Genomic DNA, 14,901 nt, shown 5'->3' with positions numbered 1-14,901 from the left:
TGAAGCAACTGTTAGTGTGTCCAGCACTGGCTCATCTAATTCTTGCCCTAAAACGTAGCACACGATTACATTCAGTTAGCAGATGGGGGGCGGGGGGGGGAAACAGACTCAGAAAGCTTAAGTGACTCACCCCAAGTCACACAGCTAGAAGTGGCAAGGACAGCAGGGCTGGTGTGGCAGCTGTCACAGCTCACCCCTGAGCACAAGGTCAGGTGCCAAGTTCCTGGCGGTGGCTCTTTAAACAGCAAGTCCCAGCATGTCCCCTACCACCGGGTCTGCCTGTGGTCTGCAACCTTCCCTGTGGAGACGCTGCTTGTCTGTCTTCCCTGCACCCACAGAAACAGGATCGTTAGTGAGCATGCCTGAGGGAAGCCAGGGTTGTGTTGAACTATGGCTGCAGCTGAGACCAGTGGACATTGTTCTTTCAGTTTGGAACTGGGCCTCACTCCAGAGCTCGGTGCCTGAGCCTGGGCTTCCACTCAGAGACAAGCTCATCAGCTGCAAGACGGTCAGGGAGGTGCAGGCAGCCCCCGCAGCTTGTGAATCAGTGAGTGAGCTTAGATATATAAAGAACCCCGGCAAATGATGAAAAACTTCTGCAGATGGCTGGTGGTGATGGTAGCACAATGTGAATGTACTGAATGCCACTCAACTATACGTTTAAAAATGGTTCAAATGGTAAATGCTATGTTATGCATATTTTATCACAATAAAAAAAAAAAAAAAAAAAAACAAAACTTAGTGGCTTAAAAGAGCAATCATTTATCAGCCCATGATTCTGCAGATCTGCAATTTGGGCTGGGCTGGGTCCAGTTCTTCTGCTGGACTCACCTGTGACCAGCTGGCAGGTCACCTGGAAAGCGATTGGTCTAGGACGGCCTCATGCGGTGTGTCTGGTGGTTGGTGCTGGGTGGCAGTGGTGACTGGGCCACATACCTCCACCTGCCTAACCCAGGCACATTCACGTGTTGGCAGTTGTAAGGGTCCCAGAAACAGCGTGAGAGGGCAAATCTCAATGCACAAGCACTTTTCAAATCTCTGCTAATCATGGTTGATGGTGTCCCACTGGCCAAAGCAAGTCACCTGGCCAAACCCACAGTCAGCGTGGGAGGGAACTACACTAGGGAGTGAATCCAAGGAGGTGTGAGCAAATGGAGTCACTACTGCCAGTCACACAACTTGTCCATGAGTTACTGTTGCAACTATCCAGCCTGGGTGACTACACAGATGCATTAATTTTCAAAACAGAAAAGAAAGCTGGTTGCCCAAATCAGCATCTACTTTAGCCATTGAAGACACGTGATGGCCCCAGGCAGGAGTGCAGTTTTCGAAAATGAAGACTAGAGGAAGGAAACATTCTAGCATGACGTCATCTCTCGGAGATCCGGAACAGAACCCACATCCCCAGCTCTCAGGGATTTCTGTGAAGTTTGAGAGAGCAAGCAGGGTGCCCCCAGTTCTTCCCCAGTCTGGCTGGTGGAAGCACCAGCCTCTCCAAATGCATCCACTTCTTACAGGCAAATCGTGATTCCCAGGCCCTGCCCCATCAACACAAATGTGCTAAAAGCAGGGCTTGAATCAGAGATGCGTGGTAAGAACCAGGCCAAAAAATGACTCCTTCCACAGTGTACTGGCTTTCCTTTCTGCCCTATCCCTGGATACAGCCCCAGAGGACAATGGCTGTTTACTTTCTTTCCAAAATGACCCCAACTTTCCTTTGGGAAGAAGGAGGTGGAGTTGTCCTGCCCCCCTTACTGAGCAAATCGAGAATGGAGAGTCAGCCTCTGTACCCCACCAGCTGACATGGAGGGCAACCATACCCACACAAGAGTCAGACAGTCTGGGTGACCCCATCAATAACCTCTGTGTGACCTTGAGCAAGTTACTTAGCCTCACATGGTCAGTTTCCTCATAGAAGTGCAACAACGATAAGACTAACCCCTCTTGAAGGGCCATCGTGAGGATCCTGTGCCCTAGCCCTTGCGTGAGACAGCCCAGAGCACATAGAAGATGCTTACTAGCCACAGCTTGTCTTTTACAGTGGCTCTCTCCCAAGCCACAGGAGAAGAAAGCTTCTATGAGCTAGACCAGGGTAACACAGCAACAAGGACATTTGCAAACCCACATCTGGGCAGCAAATTTCACAGCCCTCCTTTCATCCAAAGGGCTTGATCATGGCAGCGGTGCTCCCAGTCCCCTGATGCAAGAGAGCCTCCCTCTGCCTTCCCCCGAAGCCATCACTAAGTCTCCACCTAACATTGTGTAAGGATGTCCCAGCCATCTCTCCAAACCCTACTTCCACTGGCTGTGACAGGTGGCCAGACAGGAAGGAGGTATTACCTTGGGGTGAGAGTAGAGGGTTACAAGCTACCTTCAAGGTGCCACCTTGCAGGTTTCAGGAAACAGGCCAAGCTGCAACTCCATACACCACCTCTCCAGCATACAGAAGCCGTGCTGCTGAAAGCATTTTGATTTTCCTCTTCCCTAGGCTTACCCTCTCCCCCTCAAATGCCATCTGGGGGGTGGGGAAATAGAAACAAGAGAGCATTTTAAAGACTTCTTGTGGTCTAAAAGTAGCAGTCCTCCAGGATGAAGCATCCTTAGGAAACCAATGACTCTGATTCTTTCAACCCTATTCCGTGAAGCAGAATCCCCAAATCGTCCCCCTCTGATTTTACATCCCCTTGGGTTTTCCAGATTTTACCACTCAGCATGCTCAAGTGTCCCAGGCGGACCCGCAGCACACACCTGATTAAGCAGGTGCCAGACCCCCCACCCCCACCCCGGGGCAGGTTTTGCGTGTGGACTCTCTGAACGCTGCCCCTACCTGGTTCAGCTGGTTTATTGCAAGTTAATTGGTCTCCTCCCTCCCCACTCCCCAACTCCATCACCCTAGGTTATTTATTTTTACGTACCAGTTACGTAATGTTTTCTCTTTCATTCATGAGGTAACAATAATGTCTCTGCCTTTTGATTTTTTTCTTAGACAGGGCTGGAGGGAGGAAAACAAGAGGCGACCCAGAAGTCTGCATGTCACCCTGGCACTGAGGGACACTTAGAGACTCCCTCGCTTGGGTTCTGCCCCTGAGGTTGGAAAAGACAAACTGCCACCTTTACCAGTCAAGCTGGGAAGGTCTGCAGGCCCTCTGATGCTCCGGGTGGGCTCCCTGCCTCCCCCTGGCTAGGGAAATATGGCCATGGTAAATTGGGGAGAGAGGTACATGGGCACAGGGCCGGGGTGGGGGGCGGGCAGTAAAGGACCCTGATAAATCTGTCCTGGCTTTAAAGCTCCAAATAGGAGCCTTCCTTCATGGGCTCCTTCCTCCAGGTTCAGAAACCTGGACAAATAGCTCTCCACTTCCCAGGGTCAATGCCCAGATCTGGATGGAGGGGGAGGGAAGAGCAGGCTCAGGGGGAAGGGGGTGGCAGTGCTGCTACCGCTGCTGCTGCAGCCCCCTGTGTATAAAACTCCCTTTGTATGCAGGTCGCCGGCTGCTCCCCATGCCAGGTGCAGCTGCCAGGATTCTCAATGCGGTTTGAACACAATTTGCCAGTGTTGGTTCAGCTCCGCTGGCTTCCAGTTGGGGGGCCATATGCTGTCTTTAATCTGCCTGTGCGATTCTCACCGATGTCAATAGGCGGGGGTGGGTGGGTGGTTCAAATGGCCCGAGAGCTGGGACTGGGGTGGTGTTCTCCCTGCTGCCAGGCAGCCTAGCTCTCCACCCCACCAAGGACCACCAGCGGGTCCTCGCAGGAGGCCATGGCAGCGGGCGGCAGGGACAGGCAGGGCCCAGTCACTGGCAGCTGCCCCTGTGTTTGGCTATGGCGCGTGGGAGCCTCTCTGTTCGGCCATCCCCAGAGCCATCATTGGGCCTTCCCCTCGACAGAGATCCCTGCCAAGGAAGTCGGCCAGGGAGGTGCCAGCGCTCAGTCCAGACTTCACATTTCCCTCATTCTTTCTTTAATTGGATTTTTGGTCCTGCTGGGCAAAATAAGCTTTCCACTGGCAAAACACTCTTGCCTCTTCTGAACGCGCGGTGGTGCCCGGCGGCTCTAGGCAGATCGTCGCCTGCCTCCCCCACCAACGCATTCATTCCCTCTCCCCAGGGACACAAGAGAGCTTGGCGTGCACACACATGCATGCACACACACACACACACATCCCCTCTGCCAGGTCCAGGCAAAGTCAGCCTCCCTCCAAGAACTTGATGTAGAGATCTTTGCAAACAGTTATTCTTGCTTACCAGGTCACGATCCCACATGGAATGGCCCAGAGTCCGGTGCTGTGGTTGGAGATGGGGCTGTTGGGCGGGCATCAGGCCCTGGCCCAGCTGTTGGCTGCCCTCTCCGTGGCTGGGCTGCCCCCTCCCCTTGTAGTTAGTCCCTCCTTCCCTGAAGCCCTGAAAGTTCCAATTCTGTTACTCAGACACAGATTAAAGTGCCAAGAAGCAATCTTCCATCTTTCCTTGACAATCGGACAGGCAAGCTAGGCCTTTGCGTGTGTTTGGGGCGGAAGTGTGTGACAGCGGGGTGGCGGGGGGAGGCTGACTGAGGAATAGGCAAGCAAGCTGGAGTCGGACTGAGAATGTCATTCAGAGAAGTGGCATTTTACTAGCAGCACTTAACATGAGATATTTAGATACTCTTACATATTGGACTGAGCATTAGGCAAGAAAGGGAGAGGAGAAGGAGAGAGAGGGAGAGTTGAAGAAGGAGGACCAAGAGGGGAGGAGGGGAGGAGAAAGAGAAAGGAAGGAGAAGGAGGAGGGGGCGGAGAACAGAGTGGGGAGGATGAAGAGGAAAAGGGGAGGACGGAGAGGAAGAAGAGGGGAGGAAGGGCAAGAAAGAGCCTTTACAGGAGGTGTGTTTTAAACCCAGGCAGCTGTGAGGACTGGCAGAGCTAGTCCCTAGCCTCTCCCGGGTTTAGCCAGGCACATTAAGGAAACCCTGCATCCCCAGACCCTCTCAGAGCTTTCAGTGGCCAAGGGAGTCCGGCAGTCCTCTCTCCATCTCTGGAGTCCCGCATTCCATACCCCATCCCCCATCTGCCAGCGACTGGGCCTTCCCATCCAGTCAGTGCTTGAGAGTATTAGAGACCTCATCCCCGGGTGGTTAAGGTGCCTATTAAAATACACCAAGCTCAGCCCCAACAGCAGGCCAGAAAGCTGCTGATGGTCAAATACATCACAATATTTCAGAGTCCCTGTTAACAAGCACCCATTAAAATTTGACAACCAGGTAGTATCGCAGAAAGCGCTCATTCTGAAAAAAACGTGAGAGCTTTTTGCTGCTTCAGCAAGACAAAGCTGGTTTACCTGTCCCTTGCATTTTAAGCCCGGGAGCACGAGGCCTTCCTGTTGGGGTGCTGTCTGGTTAATGGAACACTGGGTGTTTTATTCGCCAGGCCACATCTGAACCCGGCTTGTTAATGAGCCTGCTGTTGTAGGCTTGCTCTCGGTCAGCCTGCCTTTTTTTAATCAAAAGATAAAACAGTCGGTTATCAAGGATTAATGACTCTTACAGCATCCATATGAGGCTTGTATTTATCTTTTAAAAGAAAACAGAAGGAAGAAAAATGACCAGATTTTGTTTCAGTAAGCAGTTTAAATCTGCTCTGGTAAGTTGAATTCATTCATTCATTAATTCAGTCATGTGTCTGGGAGAAGCCAGCAGGAGCCCCTTCCATCATAAGAACTTCTGACTGTGAAATAAACCCCAAGTAACCAGATTAACTATGAAGTATGTCTCCGTCAGGTTTTAGGCATTAGTTCAAGTGTAGTTTCTCTGTATTTCGGCTTATTGCAGTGAGTTGCCCATTCTGGTATTCCAGGCAGCCTTTCAGGAGGAGAAAGGGTCTCTGTTTCCCCTCTCCAGCTTCAAACCAGAGCTCGTGTATGCAATGACAATATTTAACTGAGAATATCAATACTTTAAATAAATTGTCATATGACTCTTATAGTTTTGCATAGCACAGAGTGTATGAATGTCTCTTCACCTCTGAACATGCAGAGGTACATATGTACATACCGGCACGTGTGTGCACACACACCCATATCACATATACATATATGTGACCATGCAGAGCATATGGCTACCAAAATACTCATTTTAAACAGTTTGAGGGCTTCGTTTACAACATATATTATAAAATTGGTATCTTTTATTTCGCATCCCTAGATACAGTTTGGCCATAAAACACACGCGCGCGCGCGCACACACACACACACACACACACACACACACACATACAATATTGGCCTTGCTCTCACTCAGACTGGGCCCTGCTGTTTTCTAAGTTGGCTGTCTTCATATGGGCCTCCTTCTTTTTATTCTCCATTCTTTTCTGAAAGTCTATATGCTCTGGGGTATGAGAGCTAGTACTATTGCATGAGGATACTTGAAATCACAGCCAAAAATGTCAAGGCGCTCCTTCTCACATCAGCAACAGTGGCACACACTCAGGTTACAATGCGGGCCATTTTGGAAAGTAAATGATGTTTCCGGTGCTGCAGCACATCATTCTCTGGCTTCAAAGAAAGGCAAATACTGATTCTGGAGTAGGCTGGGGATCAAAAACAAATTCAGAAAACCCCAGTGAGGGTCTGTCTATTGTAGTTTCACCTCTTTGGGTCTCCTGGCTCTTCCTCACCGGCAACGTGGTAGTATTAACACCTGATCTACCACCCCACTGGGGAGCAGAGGAAATAGGATTTAAAGGAAATGCTTCAAGGGGATTATTTCTGGGTGGGGTAACTAACAGTTCAGTTCCCATGGGAAGGATGTCACGTGGAGGACCCGAAACCTGTGCTGTTGTACTGAGATTCGTGTTCTGACTTCCGTGTTAGGCAGAGAGGCTGTTGGGAGTGGGAATGTGGAGAAGAAATCCTGGTAAGAGGTTCTAGAAGCCTTGTTCTCACTAATAAAACGGTGAAGCCCCATAAAAGCTTCTAGTCAATTTCACCAAGAGGGAGTTGGAAATGCAGATGAGGGGCCATTCAGCAGGCACTGTGCCAACAATTCCTTCTAGTGAGCAAAACTTTCAAAATAGTACAGGGGTTTGCCCACATGATAGCAATTCATTACAAAGGGAAAACTCCATTTTACATTGGAGAAAGCTGGCAGACATCACCCTAACCCAATGATGAAGGTAACAAACTGGCATCCCTTTTATGGTATTCTTGCCAAACATTCATAACCTGAGTTGAATCATGAGGAAAAATCAGGCAAACTCAAATTGAGAGACATTCTGCAAAATAACTAGCCTGTATGCTTTAAAAACGTCAAGGTCAACACTCAAGTAAAGACTGAAGAACTAGCCAGGCGTGGTGGTTCATGCCTGTAATCCCACCACTTTGGGAGGCCAAGGCGGATGGATCACCTCAGGTCGGGAGTTTGAGATCAGTCTGACCAACATGAAGAAACCCTGTCTCTACCAAAAATACAAAAAATTAGCCAGGTGTGGTGGTGCATGCCTGTAATCCCAGCTACTCGGGAGGCTGAGGCAGGAGAATGGCTTGAACCCAGGAGGCAGAGGTTGTGGTGAGCTGATATCAGACTGTTGCACTCTGACCTGGGCAACAAGAGCGAAAATCTGTCTCAAAAAAAAAAAAAATTGAAGAACTGTTCCAGATAAAAGGAAACTAAAAAGACATGACAATGAATTGGATCTTGGGGAGAAATCTTTTTTTTTCTTTGATATAAAAGGATAGTAGTGAGATAATTGAAGAAATGCGAATGTCTGTGCATTAGATAATAGCATTATCACAATGTTAATTTCCTGATCTTGATAATTGCACCATGGTTATGTAAGAGAATGTCCTTGTTTCTTAAGAAATTTATATTAAAGTATCAGAGGTAAAGGGTCACCGTGTCTGCAACTTACTCTCAAATAATTCAGAAATAGACATTTCAGGGTTGGGGGATAGAGGAGAGAGGAATAAAGGTGATCAGTAAAATGTTAACCTTTGGAGAATCTGGGTGAAGAGTATATCAGAATTCTTTATACTGTTTTTGCAACTTTTTTGTGAGTCTGAAATTTTTTTTAAGCCAGGGATTAATAAGTATATAAAGGGCTTTGGATTTCTCTTTGGAGCAGCAAGGTAAAAAGGAGCTGGGGAGTGGGCTAGAGTCAGACTTGGTGAGTGTGAGGACCCGCAAGTGTCAGTAGACAGAATGGCCATGACCCAGTGGAGAGGAGACAGGACAGGGCCCTGCCCTGATGCCGATCTCAGCCAAAAGTTGCCCTGGAGTTTTCTGCAATATGCACACTGATGTAGGTTGAGTAAGTGTTCTTTATAACTCGGTGCCTATCACGGGGCTCAACACTTAGTAGCTGGTGGGTCTGTTTTGTAGCTGACTGAATGAATAAATGAATGTGCTCCTCCCTCTGCATCACATACCATGGGGCAGCAGCCTCCACTGGTCCGACCAGAGCTTTAAAGGGAGGTTTGTGCCTCCATTTACTGGCCCTAGTGGGGTGAGAAGGCTTGAGTGGCAGTGGGAGTCAGGACTCCCTGCATTCATCTGAATGCTTACGCGAGATTCATTATTTAAGTGACAGCGCATCCCCCAAATAAACACGTGTGTCTTTGCAGCTTGCAGCCCGGGAGCTCTATTAAACACACAGCGGCAAAAGGCCCAGGCCTGTGCTACTGTGTACAATTTCCAGCCAGCTCGCTATTCTTTTGTCACCGCCTTTTTATTGGTTTTCTCAAAGTGGTTACAATGCTGTTATTGTAAAACCCTCACACCAGAAGAGCGAGAGGCAGCAGAGATGGAGGAATGGAGCAATTTCTGCCAGGAGAGCCTGCAGACCCAGGTGGGGGAGGCTCCCTGGCAAAAGTAGGGGGAAGTAGAGCCTTTTCTTTGCTCAGGTCCGCTTGACCAGCTAAAAAATCCACCAGGAGCCAGGTCAACACTTGAATTCCCTGTAGGGTAAATGGCTTTGGCGTTTTCTGCTCTCATCAGCCCCTCCCCTTCCCAGTCCAGCCAGTTTCTGGGTGCACAACCAGGCCTGGCCCATGGAGGGGGACAGAAGCCACGCTCTTGGGGGCTATGACTTTGCCGGTGTCCCCATTTCTCACCTGCAGGAAGGACTCTTTTTCTCATCCCACTGGGGCACAGATATTGAGGTATATAATTTACATGCAATAAAACATGCAAATTTCAAGTGTATGCCTCAATGACTTTTTACACAGTGCAGCTCAAGAAATGGAGCGGCGCTGTCCAATAGAACTTTCCGCAAAGTAGGAAATATTCTCTGTCACATGTGGCTTTTGAGAACTTGAAATGTGGCTAATGCGTCTAAGCAACTGAATTTTTAATTGTATTTCATTTTAATTTCATAGTCACGTGTGCCTGGCAGCTACCATATTAAACATCAATATAGAAGATTTCAACATTCCAGAAAGTCATCATTCCAGAAAGTTCTCTTCTGCCCCCTCCAGTCACTCCCCAAAAGGTAACCACTTTTCTGACTTCTATCACCATAGGCCAGAGGTCCTCCACTTGGGCACTGTTTACCTTTGGGGTGGGATGAGTCTTTGTTGTAGAGGACTGTCCTGTGCATTGTAGGATGTTCAGCAGCATCCCTGGCCTCTATGCACCAGTTGCCAGTAGCACACGTACATACACACACCCCAGTTGTGATAACCGAAACTGTCTCCAGACATTGCCAAATGTCCCGCAATGGGGGATGGGAGTTGTGGATTCACTCTTGATTGAGAACCCCTACCATAAATTAGTTTTTCCTGTTCTTAAACGTCCTATTAATGGAATCATACATTATGTAATTTGTGTCCAGCTCCTTTCACCTAACATAATGTCTGAGATTCCTCCATGTTGTTTCGAGTATCGAAGCTGATTCTTTTTCATTGCTGAGTACTATTCCATTGCCTAAATGTACTGCAGTTTGTTTATTTATTGGTCTGTTGATAAACATTTGGGTTGTTTCCAGTTTTGGGCTGTTATGCATAAAGTCACTATGAACATTCATGTACAGATCTTTGCGTGGGTGTAAGTTTTTATTTCAACGCCCGAGTGGAATTGCTGGGTCACAGGTAGGTAGGTATTTAGGTTTATCAGAAACTCTTCTCCAGAGCGGCCATTTTCCACTCCTACTGGCAATGCATGAGAGTTCCTGTTCCTGAGCACCCTTGCCTCTGTCTTTTTAATTTTAGCCATTCTAATGGATTCTAGGGCAGCCTAACAAAGCCCACAAAGCTATCCACAGGAGCCAGAGTAAAAGTGCAGCTATAATAACAAAAGTGTGGCCAGGTGCAGTAGCTTACACCTATAATCTCAGTACTTTGACAGGCCAAGGTGGGAGGATCAATTGAGACCAGGAGTTTGTGACCAGCCTGAGTAACGTAGTGAGACCCCGTCTCTACAAAAAATACAAAACTTAGCCGGGCGTGGTGGCGTGTAACTGTAATCTCGGGAGGCTGAGACAGGAGGATTGCCTGAGCCCAGGAGTTTGAGGTTACAGTGAGCTGTGATCATGCCACTGCACTCTAGCCTAGGTGACAGAGCAAGATCAAGGAAAAAAGAAAAAGAAAAAGAAAGGAAAGAAAAGGAAAGGAAAGGGAAAAGGAAAGGGAAAAGGAAAGGGAAAAGGAAAGGGAAAAGGAAAAGGAAAAGGAAAGGAAAGGAAGAAAGGAAAAAGTATAACCAGTGGAAGGGACCTTGGAGACCCCCAGCCTTCGGCCTTCATGAGCTCTGAAACCAGGGAGCCAAGTATGCCTTGGAACCGCTCACAGTGGGCAGTAGGGGAGTTAGCTTGCTTCCCAGCAGTGTTCTTTCTGCTCCACAGCTTGTTGGAAGGAAGAGGCCTCAGCATGGCCATCCCACAGGGAAAAGGAAAACACAGACATGGAGACGGAGTTTACATCACGAATGAGAATGACGGGAAAAAATGTATTCTGGGAGACCCTCAAACCCTTCCCACACACACAGACATGCAAGCATATGCACACACAGACACACACAAACACACACACTCCCCTCCACGAGAGACATGGGACAGCAATTCTTTTGTGAAAGGTGGGGTGATGATGAAGAAGGAGAGAGGGATAAGAAGGGTTACTCAGCTGCCACATGGGGAGTTCAAAATGGTTTGGCTAAGGACTTACCAAGTTTTGGAGGGCATGCCCTGCACATGTTGTAAATTAGACACTAGAAGATGGGAAATCTGTCAAGGAAATAAATCCCAACCCCTACCTCGGTGAAGCTTCTGGTCTAATTTTCGATGGAAAATAAATAGTGCAACTCCGAAGTTGGAGATAATATAATGCCACCAGGACCTGGACACAGAGAGCTGCCTGTGTCAGGACTGACAGAGTGTGACAGGTTAATCCAGAGGGGCTTACCAGAGGAAGTCGGGAATCTGAAGGAGAGAAGCGCCCGGAATTAACCACGAGACAGAGGAAGCGCCCCACCATCCTAATAAGAATAGTGTCTTAACGTGTTCTCCTGTTTGGTGCTGTTTCAGAGGGCCTTGTTAGCTGCAGTGTTCCCCTAAATCTTGGGGAAATGTTATTTCCTCCTCCAAAACACTAACTTATTTTTAAAATAATAAAGAAACTCCCGGTGCTAAAGTAATCTATCTCTGTTACTAAAGTAAGTGTAGGAAGGTCTCTGCCAACGTTATCCTGTAGAGGTCAGGGTTAGTGGTAATGGACAGGGTGTCCTCTGAGGATGACGTCACCTGTTCCATCAATCACTTGGGAAGAAAACGTCTGGAAGTGGAAAGTGGCCCTACTGGTGTTCAGAAAGTGGACCTTAGCCAACCAAGAGAGAACATGGATCTAGATCTTTTGGGCCAGGACGTCTTGGGGCTGGAACGTTTCTTTTTTTTTTTTTCAGATGGAGTCTCGCTCTGTCTCCCAGGCTGGAGTGCAGTGGTGTGATCTTGGCTCACTGCAACTTCCTCCTCCCAGGTTCAAGTGATTCTCCTACCTCAGTCTCCCCAGTAGCTGGGATTACAGGCGTGAGCCACTACGCCCAGCTAATTTATTTATTTATTTATTTTACTAGAGATAGGGTTTTACCATGTTGGCCAGGCTGGTCTCGAACTCCTGACCTCAAATAATCTGCCCACCTTGGCCTCCCAAAGTGCTGGGATCACAGGTGTGAGCCTTTAGGGGCACTCACCAGTGGTAGGGCTCAAAGTTAGCATCTGCTTGACGAAAAGAGATGTCAGCCAGCCAGGAACTCGTAGCAGGAGGGACGTCAAACTGAAGATGAGTCAACTCTAAATTGTGAGCCAAAGGCTCCAGGTTCGTGTTTCTCTGTTTATTTTCTCTTTGTCCGCCTCCAAACTATTTATTAAAATGTGAGCTCCACGAAGGGCAAGGGCTTCATCTGTCTTGTTCACAGCTGTATCAGCAGCTAGAAATGTGCCTGGCACATGGCTCACTAAATATTTGGTGAACGGATGAATAACAAGACCTAATTGAATGCTCAGGCCTTGGTTCAGCTGAGCTACTCAATAAATCCGGGAAGGCGACTACTACAAAACACAGAAGGCCTGATCAGAGGCAGCAGAGAAACTCAAAGCACCTGTGAGGCCGCTGTGACAGTCTCAGGGAGACCAGAGCGAAGAGACCAGAGCGAGGAGCCCAAGGAAAAGGTGACTTCTCTAAAGTTTCAAGTGCCAGCCGTGTTTTCAGCCTGATATGGTTTGGATGTTTGTCTTCTCCAAATCTCATGTTGAAATGTGATCCCCAGTGTTGGAGGTGGGGCCTTGTGGGAGGTAATTGGATCATGGGAATAGCCCCTCGTGAATGGTTTAGCGCCATCCTTTCAGTGATAAGTGAGTTCTCGCTCAGTTAGTTCATGCACGATCTGGTTGTTTAGGCCAGGTCGGGTGGCTCACGCCTGTAATCCCAGCACTTTAGGAGGCCAAGGCGGGTGGATCACAATGTCAGGAGTTCGAGACTAGCCTGACCAACATGGTGAAACCCCATCTCTATTAAAAATGCAAAAATTATCCGGGCATCGTGGCATGCGCCTGTAATCACAGCTACTCAGGTGGCTGAGGCAGGAGAATTGCTTGAACCCGGGAGACGGAGGTTGCAGTGAGCCGAGATCGTGCCATTGCACTCCAGCCTGGGCAACAGAGCAAGACTCCATCTCAAAAAAAAAAAAAAAATCTGGTTGTCCAAAAGTGTGTGGTTGCCTCCCCTCCCTCTTTCTTGCTCTCACTCTCACCATGTGACACACTGGCTCCCCTTTGTCTTCCACCATGATTGTAAGCTCCCTGAGGCCCTCATCAGAAGCAGATGCCAGCACCATGCTTCCTGTACAACCTGCAGAATCATGAGCCAATTAAACCTCTTTTCTTTATAAATTCCCCAGTCTCAGGTATTTCTTTTTTTTTTTTTTTTTTTTTTGAGACGGAGTCTTGCTCTGTCCCCCAGGCTGGAGTGCAGTGGCGCGATCTCGGCTCACAGCAAGCTCCACCTCCCGGGTTCACGCCATTCTCCTGCCTCAGCCTCCCAAGTAGCTGGGATTACAGGCGCCCGCCACCTCACCCAGCTAATCAGGTATTTCTTTATAGTGATGCAAAAACAGCCCAATACACAGGCTCTCTGCATTGACTCCACTTCCATCACCAGCCTCTGGGAGAGGTGGGTCCTGTTTTACTGAACGGTGTCACTAACATGGCCTGCCTTCCTTGGACAGGGCCCGGAATCTTCCAGGGCTAAACAAAAGCAGGTTTCTAGGATGGAAAAGTTCCGGGCAGACATGAGACGCTAAACTCCCAAATTTTCCTTCTGGAATTCCCCTTCCTCTTGCAGTTTGTACCTTGATACCAAAGGCCACCCCTAGGAGAAAACACCCTTCATGACTAGTCAGTCCTTCAAAGGACAGAGTCCTTTTCTTTGTTTCACCTTAGCAGAGTCGAGACAGGCAGATAAAAATGTCTTAGCTTTGTTAAAGAATGAAGGAGGAGCAGAAACATAAGGGGCATAAAATCATGTTCATTTCCCAAGTCTTGACTCGAGGAGTGAGGCACGTCTGTACACACGGGGCACCTTTGATTCCAGACCTGCCTCCCGGAGTCAGATAAGGGAGCTGAAGTGCCAGCCAGTGGCCTCAGCTTTGCTTAAGTCCCCCTACTCCAGCTTTGGAAAAGCCAATGCCATCTTCCTCCAAGAGGCAGACACCAACTCTTTTCCAGGGCCTGCGGGGAGCAGTTCCCCTCTCCTTCTGCCTCAAGGATAGCACCTCCCAGCTTCCCTAATCTCTCCCCCTTAGTGTGGGGGTGCAGCTAGTCTGTAGATGATTTGCAGGACAGTAGTGGTTGACAGCCAGCAAATAATAGAGCTCCCTGGGTCTGTGTTATCTAATCCACCTACCTCTGGAGCTTCCCTTAGCAACTCACTCCGGAAGCACCCCTCCCCCCACACCATCTGGAAGTGGTTTCAGAAAAACCTACTCATTATTGTTAAAAAGCAACATGTAGGCTTTTGCAAGGTACAGTTACCACAGCAGCCCCTAGATTTTAAGTTCCCGGAAGGTAGGGATCTTTCCCTTGTTTGCTACCGTGTAACCATCACCTGGCACATAGTAGGAACTTGATAAATGACTTTCGAATAAATGCAGAATTAATAAACTCACAATCAAGGTGTTCCAATTATTTCTGCATAACAAATTACTCCAAAATTCAGCAGCTTAACAACCATTTTATTATGCTCGAAGTTTCCATAAGTCAGGAATTTGGACTGGCCAAAGCATTGTGGATCTCTCTCTCTGCTCCACAATGTCTGGGGTCTCAGTTGAAAAGACTTGAAAAGAGCTGGGGGCAGGAATCATCCAGAAGCTTCTTCATTCACACATCTGGTACTTAGGCTGAAATGACTTGGAGACTGGGCTCAGTTGGGACTATGAATCTCTGCA

Source organism: Papio anubis, chromosome X (genome assembly GCF_008728515.1).
Source record: "Papio anubis isolate 15944 chromosome X, Panubis1.0, whole genome shotgun sequence".
NCBI classification, from domain to species: Eukaryota; Metazoa; Chordata; class Mammalia; order Primates; family Cercopithecidae; genus Papio; species Papio anubis.
This window is presented reverse-complemented; position numbering follows the sequence as displayed.